This window comes from Pagrus major, chromosome 15 (genome assembly GCF_040436345.1).
Source record: "Pagrus major chromosome 15, Pma_NU_1.0".
NCBI classification, from domain to species: Eukaryota; Metazoa; Chordata; class Actinopteri; order Spariformes; family Sparidae; genus Pagrus; species Pagrus major.
The window spans coordinates 13437944-13454392 of NC_133229.1; the positions used below are offsets into that span (position 1 = coordinate 13437944).

Below are 16449 nucleotides of genomic sequence, written 5' to 3' on the forward strand. Positions count from 1 at the left end.
AGAGCACATGTTGGGCTGACTGATTGGAATGGCAGGGGTGGCGTGCGTATGTCGGGGGAGCAAGGATTACTGAGGAGAGCAGACAGCAGAGAAAATATTTGCAGGGCGCAGAGGAGAATCTGCTTCCACCGGTGAAAACTTTCCCAAAAAAGGAACTCTCACTCTTCACTCTGCTGCCCTCTGACTCGACCCTAGCACCTGGTCCAAAGGCTCTCAGAGGCAGTTTAGCCACTTACAACAAACTCCAGTCGACGCGAGCAAACTGAAGGAACTGCATGCTTCATTTTACAACACAGCACTTTTGGAATTTGTGCTCACAAAATATCGTCCAATGCAGTAAAATTACATAACATTTAGAAACAGTAAATGTGACATAATGTTGCCGGCAATACTGTACAAGCAGAGGGAGGGCAGTAAGGGCTCCATGTGACAGAAGTGGCCCCGGAGTCGAAATGGTTAATGACGCTTTTCAAAGAGCTCTGGTTTCATGATGAAGTCATCTAAGGAAGAGATTTAATGTGTTGCAGCTTGAAATCAGAGATAAATTCTGCGAAGGCTGGGTGGTGTTCACAGAAGGCTGGATGGGTGGAGTTCAAGGGGTTTGGCTGACTTTAAAATGCCATTTCCTCATATTGCTGGGTGAGTGGCTGTAAGAGTGTACAATTTATGTGTGCAGTGGGTACACTGTGCTACTCTGACACCACCATAACCAAAAATGTCGGTTGTGCTCAACTGGAACATTTGGAAATACGGGCTATTTTTAATTTATGATCATTATTTGTCAGAAAGGAAATATAAACACACATGTTTTTGCAAGTCATGCTGCGTAAAGGCGAACCAACCCACTGAGGGCTGCTCCTGAGAGTGTGCAGTCTAGAGCATGTAGAATACAACATGAATGAAAGTTTATCAATGAAAGAAATCCAAAAGTAATTTTTACATTTTAGCATTTACATCAAAACACTGACACAGAACTTGCAAAAACATAATATGAATTTGGCTTGAGGTCTCTACTGTTTGCAGCCATGTTGAGCTCCCCTATAATTAACACGATCAAGAGGAATTATAATTGCAGTATTTTGTATCTTCTATTTGAGAAATGACTTCATATTTTAAATGAGAAATATCATATAAGAGGCAGCAACATAGTTATTAAAGTTTTGTATTTTTCAAGAGTTTTCATTTTTGTTTTCATTTTTGGTTCATGTTTTCAAATCAGTTTAGTTTCAGTTACCTTTCAGAGTCTGATTTTGTGTTTCAGTTTAGTTTTTATGGTTTACAAATGTTTTTTCATTTAGTTTTTTATCTGTTTCAGTATTATTTTTCTTTTTATACTAAAGGGGGCATTTGTCCGGGACAAGATTTGAAAAGTACAGAATAGGTATTACAATACGAATGCAATACTTTGAGGAGGCAACTGAGCAACAGTCATGTAGACATCCCAGTGTAAATAAAGGCACCACTGCCTCTTCATGCTTGTTGTATTAACAAATTTGACCAAATTGACAAAGTCTAAAACAAAAAATGTATATTTTTATTTTATTTTAGCTTGTTTTGTAAGAACATAATGTTGTTTCAGTTAGTTTTTGTTTTTCCTAAACTCTAGTTGTTATTTTTATTTCAGTTAACTACATTTTTTTCTAACACCTACTTTTAGTTTGAGTTAACTACAGTATAATGTATGGTTATCATTTGTTATAGCTACACAGAGCATAAAATTCAACAGGACACATTGTAACACAAACATGACACAACACACTACACACAATTTTGTCAAATTACTTTTCATTTTGGTAAAACCAGTAGTGTTAAAGGAGTCCTTTGACATTTTTGAGAAATACACATTGGAGTAGGCTCAGCACTGAGCTGGAGCCAGGTGGCGATTTGCCTCGCATAGCATAACGATTGGAAGCAGGAAAAGAGCCAGCCTGACTCACTAGTTAACACATTGTTTGAGTTTTACAGTCTTATTTTAAAACTTTTGAATGATTCTTGGTGCTAAGCTAAGTGCTTCTTTACTCAAGCTCAAGATAGATACATGAGAGGGGTATCACTATGGTCTCATCTAACTCTCAGCAAGAAAGCTACTCACAAATTTCCTTAATAGTCAACCTATTTCTTTTTACTTTGTCTTTTTAAAAAAATAAAATAAAAAAGCAATAAAAGAGTGGGCTGATTCATGGAGAGAAAAACATATCCATAAAACTTGTAATTCACAAGTGAGGGCACTTTTAGCATCATCACTCAAGTTTCTACGAACACTGTGAACAAGACACGTTGCATAGCATCAGGTAATCTGCCAAAAGTTGACAGGTACACTTGGAGTAATATTTTCTTAATCTCCTGAGTGAATGTCTAATTGCAAGAATTGTACCAAAATGTCTGGAAACTCCTTTAGTCTTTTAGTCTTTAGTTTGGCCCCTGTTTTCCACTTAGCCAGTAAACATTTATAAAGGATGGAAAGCTGTTTGCTCACTGTCAGATTAGATTTGAACCAGGTGTCCTACCTCTGCCAACCAACTCAGATTAGGCTACCGTAACACCTTCCTTATGTTGTTTACCCTGGAAGTCCTCTCTCCCCACAGCTCTAATTCACATCTCGTGCGTAACGCTGAACCTTCTTGCCCACATCCGTAACGAATAATCTAGACCTCAGCCTTGATCTGAAAGCTTTTTATTTGTGCCATCTTCCTTTATATGCACCTTTGATGATGGCTGTTAAAGACAAGCTGGTTCTGGCCTGATGGCTGATATCATTGCCTCCCAAGATGATAATAAAGTCCTTATGCTTTCTAACCACAGGCCCTTGTTGGTGATCACCCTTGTTAGATATCTTCCGTTTTATTGGAGTCAGTAAATACGACTTGGAAGACTCGTTGAAGGGATGATGTCACTGAGGCTGCCCGCATGAAAGGAGAGTGATAGCTGCGGCGGAGGAGACAGAATATGCATGGGAGCTAGAGGGGGTCTGTACTTTTCCACTTGGTCGATGTCATCTCAAAGGCATGATTGGCCTGCTGGTCAAGTTTCAGTACAGATAAGATTGAGTTTTTGCTCTGGATCGTGATCAAAAGGGAAAAGATGTCAAGTTTTTAAAAAACGGCTGATATGAAAGGAAAATGAAAATACTTACTTGAAGTGTGTAATGTCAGGCATGCTTGACCGGAGCTCTTTGTTAACTAGACGGCACAGAGAGAGCTGTGACCCCAACACTGGATGCTTCTTCAGCTTAGCATTACACAGAATATCAATCAATGGAATTTTATCATTATAGTTACTTTTATTTCCTGTCACAGGGTTGAATTTTGACATATCTGGGTCTGATTAGTCATAGAATTAAAACAATTTTTGGAGGACTGCTGAGGTTGAACTGAGGGGTCTCACAGCCTAAAGACAGAAGCTGCTCTGTAGTCTGGTGGTACAATCCGACACTAAAACAAAGTTTACTTTGTTTCACCATCCACCCATTACAGTTAATAATCTATCATTGTCACAAAAAGATACATTACCTCATCGCTATGTACCCTTCAAATAGCTGTGTTTAAAGCTCCTCCCGCTCTGAAAACAGTAGTTGCCAGGGGCAGCACAGCACAACTTCCTGTGTTGGCATTTAGAGCGGCGAAGAAGAAGTAGCAAGGTCCCATTTCTAAATTACGTGGTATCGGATTGGTGCATAGACTCATGTACTCGCTGATATGGATACCTGCATTTTCAGCATTTCCATTATTGGTATCGGAATACAACTCTATCCACAGGGCCCACCAGAACCAACACAAAATGAAAGTTCCTTATAGCTGCTTTATGTCATTTGAAACAAATCTCTGTTCATTGGTTTTATTGTTGTTTTTGCTAAAACTGTATTGTTTCATGTTGGATGCCAAGACTTGATCACCACCAGAATTCAGTCATTTCTCCCAAAACCTCATTTTTTATTTGTTACCAGCAGGACAGACAGAGCATCAACATACTATCTCAAATCATAAAGTTTTAAAGAGACATGAGCATGAACATGCGTTGTTACTGTTTAAGTAGAAACAAACAGAATGAGGACAAAGTTAAAGTTCTGACTGATAATAAAACCCAACTACAAGGCAGTGGAGGCGTAGTGCCAATGAAACTGTGAAGTCATACATTTGTATTAATGCTTATCTGTTGATCTAAATAGCTATAAATTCCTTTGTTCGTAGCTCACAAGTCTGAGCCCACATCTTGACAATGACCTACCCTCTCTCACATGGCTTGCCTGTGGGCTTTTGTACCTCAGCCACTAGATCTAATACACAGCCTCAACAATGAAATGATTTGAGCTTGAACAGAAAAACATGACAGCTGACGTTTATGGACAAAGGGAAATATAAACACATTACGAAAGCCACATTTTCAGCATCATGTCCACATGGGTTTCTTGAGGTTTCACCCAAATGTATCCAGCCAGGGTACTGAACGAGTTACAACGTAGTTTATGATATAACTTCAATCAGATTCTCATAAAAAACATTACAACTTGTCAGCTAAATTACCAAACCCTTTAATCATTGATTTAACACCGAGATGTTTTTGACACCTAGTTTTGACACTAGCCTGAGGCTCTGTTTGACCTAATGAGACTGCATGCTTATCAGCTGACGTTCACACACACCTGTGGCACTTCATCCTGGGAGTCCTGTTTCTCACGTTTCTCTCAAACATGTCCACTCCTATCACTGCCATAAAGAGCCCAAGCATGCCCGAGAACTGGATGACATCACATGCAATAAAATGCCATCTTAGTCAGTCAGTACTCATTGTTTTGAGTGACTGAGTGCCAAGTTTGTCACACAGCAGGAAGAGGCAAGCAGGGGCAATGAAACTCAACCGTCTGCCATGACGCATAGAGTTTTAATATATAACACTGTAGCAGCATTGTTCCAAAGAACAATATGTTCCCCCTTCCTAGATGTCTTGGAATATTATACGTCACGTTAGCTGTCATGTCTTTTTGAAAGGTAACTGCTGTACTGACATTAATAATGCAACGATCCCTGGCAACCTCATGCAGCATTCCTCCATGCAAACATGCAACCTGTAATATTTGTTCTATCCAGCTTCCAACTTTGGCAGCAAGGTATCATAAATAGAAACTGTGACTAGAAAATCTGTGTCAGTAAGTATATTAGATTACAAAGGCAGGAGTCAGACCTGGTTTTTAAAACTAAAGAGCCTTTGTTTTGACTCGGAACTCCTAAAAGGGATCTTGTCCTGACGTAACAATTGGCCATGACGTTAGAAAAATACATAAGGCAGAGAAGTTGGGAAACAGTCATGTTGATGTTATGAATGTTAAAGATCAAAAGATTCTGGCTCTCAAAAAAGCTGATAATTCAGAGTCAACATTCAGGCATGTTAAGTCAATGTACGGGTCAGCAAGGAAATTTGTAGTTGTTCAAATGTATCCACTTCACAGTTAGTTTGTGTTTGTACTTCTCGAGTGGAGGCCAGTTGATGACAGATTGGCATCCAATGGATCATTTGTTCTTGACAAGTACAAGGATCACTGGTAATGGATTGATTTTTCTTGGCTGTAATAGAAAAGTTTTGGAATTGAAATATATCTAACTTTCAGCCAGGCTAGCCTCGAGGGATGGCAATGTCAGCTTGTCTGTAGGTCTGTCAGTCCACCTGTGGTCCAGATTGAAATATCTCGATAACTATTGGATGGATTGTTGTAAAATTTTGTACAGACATTCATGGTCCCCAGTGGATGTATCCTATCAACTTTGGTGGTCTGCTGACTTTTCCTCTCGTACCACCCTGAGGTTGGTATATAGTGAAATGTCTCAACAACTATTGGATGGATTGCCATGAAATTTAGTTCAGTAATGCATGCCCTTTAACTTAACTTAAAAAGTTAAAGTTGTGAATGACAATGAATCCAAAACTACAAGGCAGTGTAGGCGTAGTGCCAATGAAACTGTGAAGTCATACATTTTTATTAATGTTTATCTGCTGATCTTGACAATGACTTTAGATGGCTTGCCTGTGGGCTTTTGTGCCTCAGCCAACAGGCTGCAACGGTTATGTTGTTTTGGGAACGGTTAATATTTTTTTTGTGGGAGTGACTGGCAATCAACCAATTCAACCATCTATGTATGAAGATATGTTGTTTATATCATACATGCAATTGAAAACAATGCAAAGGTAATATATGTAATGCTTTACCTCATTTAATTCATTATTTAACATATGCTTATTCTGAATGTGATGCCAGCAACAGGTTTCAAACAAGTTGGGACAGGAGCAACAAAAGACTGGGAGAATTGTGGGATGCTCCAAAACCACCTGTTGGGAACATTCCACAGGTAAACAGGTTGATTGGTAACAGGTGATAGTATCATAGTATATACATATGATTTTATATGAAAGAGGCTTCTTGGAAAGGCTCAGTTGTTAACAAGCAAGGATTGGCTGAAGTTCACTACTTTGTGCGACACATGATTGTATGTGGGCTTGGGAACCAGTTTGTTTGCAAATGACTGCATTCTGTTTCTATTTATGGTTTTACACAGCGTCCTAACTTTTTTGGAGTCATGGTTGTAATTTCAGCACTTTGCTTTGTGACCAAATAAGTGCAAACCTTTTCCATCAGAACTCAGCTGTGCTTTGCCTTTAGCACTGATTAGCAAATGTCAGCCTGGTTACACGCTAAACTAAGATGGTAAACATGGTACATGATACCTGCTAAACATCAGCATGCTAGCACTGTTGTTGTGAGCATGTAAGCACTCTGACAACATTTAGCTAAAATCTAAATTGAAAATGAAATAATGAAAATGGATTCTTATTAAACAAAGCTGTATAGAGAACAGTCAATGCTTCAGTGTGGGAAGCAGACTAAACAGGGCCACACTACACCATAAGGCCTTCATTGTGCTTTTCTCTGAGTTCAATTTGAAGCCACCCTCGGGTGGCAGTCCGGCTCGGGTGGATGAAGGGATGAGGTCACTCCATCATGTGACATCATGCGCTCATATGGCATATGTGCTCCGGCAGCAGGAAACAATTTCCCCCATATCAAAGGTTGAATAACAGAAAAAAGCTGTACCTTATTTTTACTCTCTCAAAAAGTATCAATCACCATGAGAGAGAGGCTTAACATTTGACCTCTGATGTCATTCCAGCGGCAGGTCGGGTGCCTTCGAGCCTTTATTTGGAGGCCTTGTTGACTTGGTGGTGTGATTTATTAATCACATACAGGAACTTTAATCATGTGATGCAGCCTGCCTGGAGTGTATTGCTCGCCCGTCTGCTTGACATCTGAATCGCCGTGTGTTGCCAAGTGGAGAGGCTTGTTAAACACTCTGAATGCAGACACACAGAATCAAGAAAGAGTTGAAACTACACATTTACATTTAAACATTTACACGTCCAGACATTTGATGGATCTGCTCTGTAATCATGATGTACTACAAAACCTCGCAAGAGAAACAGCAGAACACGAAGAAGAAGAAACTGTTTCATGTGAATGCTTCAGGCAAATGGAAAAATATAGTTAAGCCAAAGTACATCTTGAGTCACTTCGAACACCACTATTGCGTTACAGATTAGTTGAATGTTTTGGTTGAGGTCATTCTTCTCTGTCATTTTCTAATTGGAGGTAAATAAGAAAATACCAATAAATACACAGTAAAAACCTTCACAGATGTTCTGTAACCTTTTTGAAACAGCAGGGTCGACATTCATTTTATCTCGCTACAAAGACATCATTACACTTCACCTCAAAGAGTCTGGATTCAATACAGGGCAGGCCAATGTGGGCTTGTTTTTTGTCTGCTTTGACATACACGGTGGCCTCGAGGGCTTTACATAACAAGCTGGACCTACCTGAAAGTTCTGCGTTATTGTTTGCCTCGCTCATGTCACCTCCTGTTAGTGGAATGGATGAGCTCATTGCTGACACCAGTCTGAGCAATGCGTGGCTTGCTGATGCTAAAATTCAGATGACGCTATGACAAACAGCCTAACAAGAGTGGTATAGTTTTACAAATAGAAATGAGTGACAGAATATTATTTGGTCTCTAGGGATGGAATGACACACAAAAGTGGAATTTTAATAAGCAGGCATTATATAATTTTGGAGTTCAGTCACTATTTGTGAGCATGAATACCTGTGGTGTCATCAAACAGACTAAACTTGGAGGCTCACTTTCATTAAAAAAAAAAACGAATTTACATTTTACTTTCAAATAACCTTTACCTCACTGCAGTGACAAAGCAGAAATGGTTTCCATTGTCATTTAGTAGCAGAATAACCCAGACTGCTGTCTCTTTTGACATGGACTGTTGCAACCTCTAGAACATACAAAGCACATGAATTTGTAGGCCAAGGTTGTTTTAAAGAGACAGCATGTGACTAAATAAAGCTATGCAAAATCCAAGTTCCAGATACATTCATGGACAACAAGAAAGACACACAGAGCATCAAACTTTATCCAAGCATCATATGGGGATGAGAGGAGCAGGTGCAAGTTTCTCCAGATAGGGCGTGGGATAACAATTGGGTTTTAAAACAGGTGCTGTGCAATCTACCAAACAACTGTCCCAACTGTGTGGGGGAGGGAGGGCTGAGGTGGGGCTCTCTTGGGGCAAAAAATAGAAAGTGAGCCACATAATTAAAGGGGTTCAGATGAAAATACTTCTCGCAGCCGGTTGTGTCATCTGTTGCAGTCAATCTGAAAGACCCTGTGGAATGGTAGTTATTTTGTCCCTCTGTACATGCAGCTATTTTGATAATTAATCATTTAAGTCATTTTTGAAGCAAAACATAAATAAATACATACATTTGCTGGTTCCAGCTTCTTAAATGTGTCATTTATGATAGTAAATGAGGAGTCTTTAGGTTTTGGACTGTTGGTTTTGGAGAAAATATGGATTCTGAAGAAATCCTGTTGGGATCTGGGAAATTCTGATGAGCATTTTTGACAATTTTTTGACACTTTATAGACCAGATGTGTTAAAGGTGCACTGCATGTAAGAATTGTCCACCTTGAATTCATACTCCCAACAAATGGGGCTGCATATCACCAGAGTAACGGCTAACTGCTGCTAACTGCTGTATTGCTGTTATCTCAGTTAGCCATGCAGCTAGCCGGACTATCAGGGGAGTGTTGGTGTTTTCCCCGCTAGCACAGGAGCTTTGGACCCCTGGAAGAATGATGTTTTCAGGCCCGGGCTAGCTGGTTAGCATGCTAACCTCAGTATATATATATATATATATATATATATATATATATATATATATATATATATATATATATATATATGTCTTCAACACAATACATAGATGTCTTTGAAATTATGTCAAAATTGTAATTTAATGCTGTTCTGTTGATAGTGTTAGTAAATTTTTGAATGTTTTGAACTTAATTTTTTTCAAATTGCACCTTTAATCAATTTATTGCAAAAATAATCAGCAAGTAAATCAATAATGAAAATAATTTGTTTGTTGTAGTAGTAGTTAGTAACACAATTTCACAAAAGTCAAGTGGAGTACATTTTTGTGGTAGAATGAAGTGTTTGCAGATGGCAAACGTGCAGGGAAACAACCGTTCGGAGCCTCCACATGAGATTACAGAGGCACAGAGTGCACTTTCACACCTGCCCTGTGCTGCACAGTTAAACTAAAACCAGGAGCATTTCCTGCTCTTAATTTGCTTTTTTTTTTTGTAGAGGTGAGAGAGCCACGAACTAACAAACAAACTCACCACAAACATTAAAAAACTGCTCCCAGGTCCGTCTAATGGGAGCGCTCTCGACAGCATCCAAAGACGAGAACAAGCCGCAGAACTGCAGTTTTAATGAAGCCTAGCGAACACCAACAACACTTTACAACTAACTGAACTCGCCATAATTCTCTGAAGAGAGACTGTGGCATTACATTTTGTTTTATGTTTTCATAACTTGCCCTCCACAAGCAAGTGAACTAGAACACTGACTTTCACCAATCCTGACTGCAGCCAAGGCATTTTTGCATGTTTTTATGACCAGAGTGGAAATGATAATACTCTAATAAACCACTCATCTGTTCAGGATTTTAAGCTGTATCCAACAACTGGCCTCTCTGCACAGCCACATGACTTAGCTTATAAAGTATGACGTGTTGGTTAATTGGTAATTGGAAACACTGGCTAACCAATAAAAAGCTGCTACAAAGTACTAATTTTACTCCTCACTCAGAGCAATTCAAATGAACCATAAGCGAGAAAATGACCTAAGGCGAATACCAATCGTCTTCTTTAGAAACTCACAGAGAGGAGCTCTGTTCATTTAATAACCCCTAAATTAAAGGAAAATGTATGATTCAATCATCTGGCCACAGAGTTAGATCATGCTCTATGACATCATCCTGGACTGCCTAATGCTGTTGACCTAATCCAGCTATAGCGGAAGTCAAATCAGTACGCTAAACATCCCGGGAATATCTCTGCAGGATGTCATAATAAACTGATATTAGCTGGTAAATGCAGCTTTTGTAGTAGTGTTTGGTATTATGGTTGTAAAGTGGAGTGTGACCATTTTTGAGGTAATTGCCACAATGTCACCAAGACTGTGTTCAACAGCACCACTATTTTAGCTTACTTTGGGCCTATGAAACTGGATGAACCTACTAAACTATAACACTACTTGTTTTTCACGTCAACATCAACAAACATTTCTCTCCCCTTCCTTTCATTTATTGGTTTATTTTGCATGGAGTTGGTTTTACTGTTCATAATAACAGCCCACTTAGGACTTTTATGAGCCATGGTAAAGAAAAAGGGTAACCAAATGAGCCATTTCTAAGTAGAGGCTGTGTTTTTCTCTGCCACAAAGCATTGCAAAGCTCTTCCATCATCGGGCCTGCCCAAGAATACCGAACAACAGTTGGTTTTAGCAGTTGTTGTTGACTCGCGGAGCTATGCTGCAGTTGGTCGACTCCTGTTCTCTTCGTCGAGGCGTAACAACAGACAGACACCACATGTGTTGCCTATAAAGTTTGTAAAACACACCACGAAGCAAATGTGTCAAAGAGTGGCTCAGCAGGGTCACATGAGTGACGCAATGTGTGCAAATGCTGACAGGTGGGAGAGCAGAGCGAACAGACGGGGCGTAACTGCACAGAGATTACAGAGACTTTGTGAGGAGAAACTCAATTTTTGCAACTGCTACATACACATATCACCTTTTTATAAAGAGGTGAGGCAAGAGAAAAATCTCCATGGTCCTCCTCCTTGGTCTTGATTTTAGTAAAAATTTATTATCTGCTGCATTCCAAGTAAAATCCTTTGACTCAATTAAAGTAAATGTCATTTGCCTTGTCTTGATAGGCAACTATAAAGGTGCAATATGTTAAAATGGTTTAAAACACCAAAAAAAGTAACTAAAATTATCAATAGAATGTGAATAATCATCAGTCGTGATGTTATGTCGAAGGCATGTAAGTATTGTGTTGCAAAGATATCTGCTGAAGCTAGCATGCTAACCAGCTAGCCTCTTGTCCTCCTGTCTATCCAAAGCTCCTTTGACAGCCTGTGTAAACAACACCAACACTCCCCTGTTGTTCCAAGCTCACAGTCCTGTGTTCGCTAGCTGTATTGCTACATGAGCTAACGGAGTAACTAACAGAAGGTAAATTCAGCAGCAGTTAGTGGTTACTCTTGTGATGTGCCTTCTTTTGTTTCGAGTATGAATTTGACAGGTGGCCAATTCTTACATACTGTACTTACAATCAAGTTACAAGTCTTATTTTGAGATGTTTTGCTCTGAGATTGTGCCAAAATTAAGAATGCAAAAAAATATTTCATTTATTACCAACTTTGAATGTAGAAGTATTTGCCAATTTTCAGTGTGTTTCATGTAAACTATTACCCCAAATGACATCCTGTGTCCCAGACATGTGATCATTTATCTAAACGTATCCAAGCCATTTCCAGAAATTCCTGGGTCCACTTCCAGACAATAACATCATCACACTGCATTGTGTAACAGGACTGCTGAGTAGACTACAGCTCTGACTGTCAGGGTTAATTTAAGATCGTTCATCTGCCTCAAAGATGTTGAAATAAAGAACACAAGACTTCTTGAAACTTGTTTTTTATGGACAACATTTCATCTACAGCTCTAGATAATTTCACTTTTTGGGTTAAGATAATTTTAGAATATACTGCACCCACAATATGCTGTAACCTTTTTGTCAATGTGTGTCTGTCTGTGGTCTGTAAACACCTATCCAAGCTCCAAGGGGCAGCCATGGGCAGCTGTCGTTCGGGCAGCCCCAGGCACAATCTCACCATTGTGCATGACGTGCAGCTGGCATGGTGTTGGAATGCCTATACACGATGAATCAATCAAAGCCCCTCCTAAGTAGACCAGACCTGGGCAGTGATACGGGCAGCTGTAACATGGCTCCTCAGAGCCATAATCCTATTACAAGGCTCTACTTTCACTTCAGCCTGACTGTTTGGATCCAAGTTGAACACACAAAACCCAGCCCCTTTGTAATTTGATGCTTTTAAGAAATTAGGCAGCTAAATCAAGTTGCATCATGTGTCGTACTTTGACTCAAGACGTGTGATGCAGGGTGTTGAAGGGGTTCCAGTAAAAATCACTGTATGGGACGGGCTTCACATCCTACAAAATAACAAGTTCCACCAGAGTTGCTCACATTGATCCTTGGCTCCATCACCTGGACCTCACTTACAGCAGGATTAGGTCAGTCATGCCCATATGAACCTCAGATGAAGGTTATTTTGTTCTCCAAGCAAGGCACGCTGCCCAAGAGCACATTCTTATTTACTGACAGCATAGAGCTGGAAGATGTTTCTTTATATCAAACACATATTCATACTTAGAAACATCCCAGTTTGACCACAATCTTGCACGGAAATAATTTGAGGTTCTTGGTCTTATTTAGTGGTTAAATACAGACAAGCTGGGTTCCAGCCTGTGTCATTATCCTTCTTTAACACTGAAGTGTTTCTAAACAATCTGACACTAAAACACTGAGATCAGGGATGCTGCCTGGTAACTGACCACAAGTCCTCATGAAGGGCTGTCATGTCAGCAGCCAACACGGAGTAACAGTGCCCAAGTGCACCTCAACCAGACCAACAGGATAATCTGGTCCCATTGCCTCAGCAATTACACAACGGTAGGGATTATTTTCTTGAAAACGTTTTGGGCAGGAGTCTGTGTGTTTAGGAGTGTGATAGCCTGCTGTGTGACAGCGCCATCTACTGTTGCAATGGTGTTATTGTGTGTGAGAGAAATAAGTCACGTGGGTTACAACAACTGTAAATAGTGGGGATGGAGGTTTCATCAGTTCGCTCCATCATCTTCCTTCACTAACACAGTCTGGTAAAACAGTGATTTCCAACCTTTTGACTTGTGACATGTCACATCTCAGATCAGAGGCTTAATGTGAATGCGAGTTATAAGCAATTTTACAAGACAGCCATTTTTCCTTCTCAGATCAAAGATAACTTTGTGTCAAATATTTATATGTTCTTCTTTGTTGTCACTTTAATCATCATTGACTCCTCAGATTTAAATTGACCCCCAGGATGGGAACCACTGTGATAAACTCTTAGACTCATTGGCCACTATATTCTGTACACTCAATTTAATACAACTTTGCCATAACATCTATTTTTACAAAGTTTATGATGGTCAGTTTTTGTGTACATTGTCAGAAAAGCAGTCCTTTCTACAGCAACACTAATAAATATGACCTCAGTGCCAAAATATAATTTAATTAACTCCTATGATATTGTAAAAAACAAAACAAAAACAAAACTATAGCATCATAAAAATAGACTTTATGGCAGAGCAGTTGTACTGGATTGCATTAGATTGCACAGGTATACCTCATAAAGTGGCCACTGAGTGTTTTATCTCACTGATAAGCGGGTAGCCCAGGAATAGCAGGAAAAGCACAAGTGTTTCTAACAATATCAACAACGACTCCAGTCAATTCAAGTGTACCAGTAAGTCATGACAGAGGGAGTGCATCAGCATGAACATTAAAGGGCCCTGAGCTTTTCCCACGGATATGTCAAAATGATGTGGGGTTAAAAAGGACCGATTTTAAAATTGTTAGAGAATTGTAGTAGCCGTCCAATCAATGTGAGGTTTAACACAGGAAAAAATGCAAATGTAATCATTCAAGGTATTATGTGATCCCTAGGGACATCCAAATAACAATAAGTATATGATTATAGCTTAGTGGATCAAGGTAAATTCAAGGGTTGAAATTTGGAAATATATTGTTTTACAACACTACAGGTGAATAGGGGAAATCAACTAATAGATATCACCATGAAACCTCCTTGTTTTTTTGTATAACAAGTATTCTGATTTTTTATGTGCCAATGAGATACTATCTATTTAATTAAACTGGGCATGCTTGTCTCACTCTGTCTTGGAGAGATGCCCTGTGTCATATCTAATAATGCTCTCATGGTGCGTATTTCTCTTTTTAATCAAAGATGCACAAACTAACTGACACATAGCAAACCAGGGGTCAGTTAGTGTTATTCCATCACAGGCTGGTGTCTGAAATTTTGGGCTTATAATCTATAAATAAAGCTGTTGTTTGTACTCTACTATGTAGTTTTGGAGAAGAAAATTTAATCCAAAGAAAAAGGTCTTCATTGACTGATTTTTTATGCCTAAACAAACTGTCTTTGTTTTCATGACTGAATAAACAAACTGACCTTAAAGGACAACACAGTTTCATACTGTTTTACTTAGTTTATATGTGGCGGACCCTGCCACCTTTCTAGCTTCAAGCAGTGTTCTGGGGACCTTATTCTCCCCCGAGAACAGCTTGTTTATTCAGTTAAGGAAAAGATAAATATTTCTGATCTTGTATTATCACCTCATTAATATTGTAAATATTAAAATTCTGAGTTTGAATTTCTTCTCCAAAACTACACAGTGCCCCATTCAATGCAAACATTAAAGGGATTATTAGGCAACAAGCACGTCTGCATATACACACACGGACAGGTTAATCCAGTCGTGCAGCCTGAAGGTTAGCTACACATTGTCATGTAAATAATCCCTCGATGGGAAATGTGAGAAGAAAAAAATCTCACCTATACCTTGGGTAAAATTGCTGCAAGTAAAGGGTTAAGTTTATTAAAACTTCACAGTCTTCTGATAGTGTGAGAATGAATAAGGGGTGTCTTTGATGCAAACAGCCGGTAGGGGGTGCCAGCGGACGATTCTTCCCCAACACGTCACGAGGGAGTCGGTCGGTAGGGGCTCCCGGTGGATACCACTGCCTGTCTAAACACCAGTTAACAAGAAGCGACTGCACCTGAAGGTAGCCACATTTTATTCATCTGCTGATATTACGGTCTGTTAACTAAACAGTGCATAACTTTGCCAGGGCTGGAAGTGTTTACTCTTACCGGTTGGATATATTCAGTTCACGTTAGCTAGCTAGCAGCTAAATGAGGTATTTAGCTTCCATAGATTAGCTTTAGCTTAGCTAGCAACAGCTTCTCCTCTCGCACAGTTGGTTATCAACCAGCTGGACGCAGGGACGCTGTTATTGTTGTTGGGGTTGATGTTGTCAGACAGGCGACCCCAGTGGATAGTCGCTGTCCCTCACAGGCGTGTGCTATTCCGGTCTGGTAGCTAACATCGGCTACCTTGTGTATGAGGCGTTGACTGGACTGTAGTAACGGTGTTACAGCTCAATGTCACCGGGTCTAGATTAGCTTTATCAATCAACGAGCTGTGCGTCCACGGTTTACATGTCCAACTGAGACCTGTGCTGGTCTACATTGATATTCCTATATGCTAAACAAGTCTAACTGTCTACAAAGCCACTGTGATCATCTTAGGTTGGCAGTGCTAGTCATCTGATATCAACAATATCCTGTTCAGTGGGTACGGAGGGTGGAGAAACTGCTTTCCACCCTATCTCTAAGATGTCCCTGCTATCAAACTGTAAATGATAGTGAAACTTGCTGTTTTACTGTACGTTGGGAAAGTTGCTGTAAACCGGTTTACTGCAGCAAAGATAATGCAATACTTCATGTTGTAAGTGGATTTGCATTATGAGGAGCCACTTTACCCCAGGTGGGGTCTTGAGTTTGCCTTGCTGCTCTTACAGTGAGCCTCAAAGCAATTACTACAATAACAATGACTCTAGTAAAGTTACGTCTCACATTTGACTGTTGCCCAGATCTGGCTTAAAGTGCTCCTCAGAGATGGGTGGTCTTGAAATAGAAAGGTCTATGTGAATGGTCTGCTGGGAGTTTATTTTTAAGAGCAAACAAAGGTTAGAGGTCAGTGAGTAAGTGAGTCATTGAGACAGAATAAGCATGGGGCACATAGTGTGGGGGGAATTTCTTTAATAAAGAGTTCCCAAACAGATTTGTCTGTTGGCATTTTATTGTCACACTTGGAAGTGATCAGCCA

At 39.7% G+C, this 16449-nt stretch overlaps 1 protein-coding gene across 1 annotated transcript in view; it reads left to right on the top strand.

Annotated features, from left to right (window-relative positions):
• Positions 1-15243: 15243 nt before the first annotated feature.
• klhdc3 (kelch domain containing 3) overlaps positions 15244-16449 on the top strand; it is a 28133-nt gene continuing 26927 nt past the window's right edge. Inside the window, exon 1 of the mRNA XM_073482208.1 lies at positions 15244-15343. The gene's annotated coding sequence lies outside the window, so the exon portion shown is untranslated. The remainder of the gene's footprint in view (positions 15344-16449) is intronic.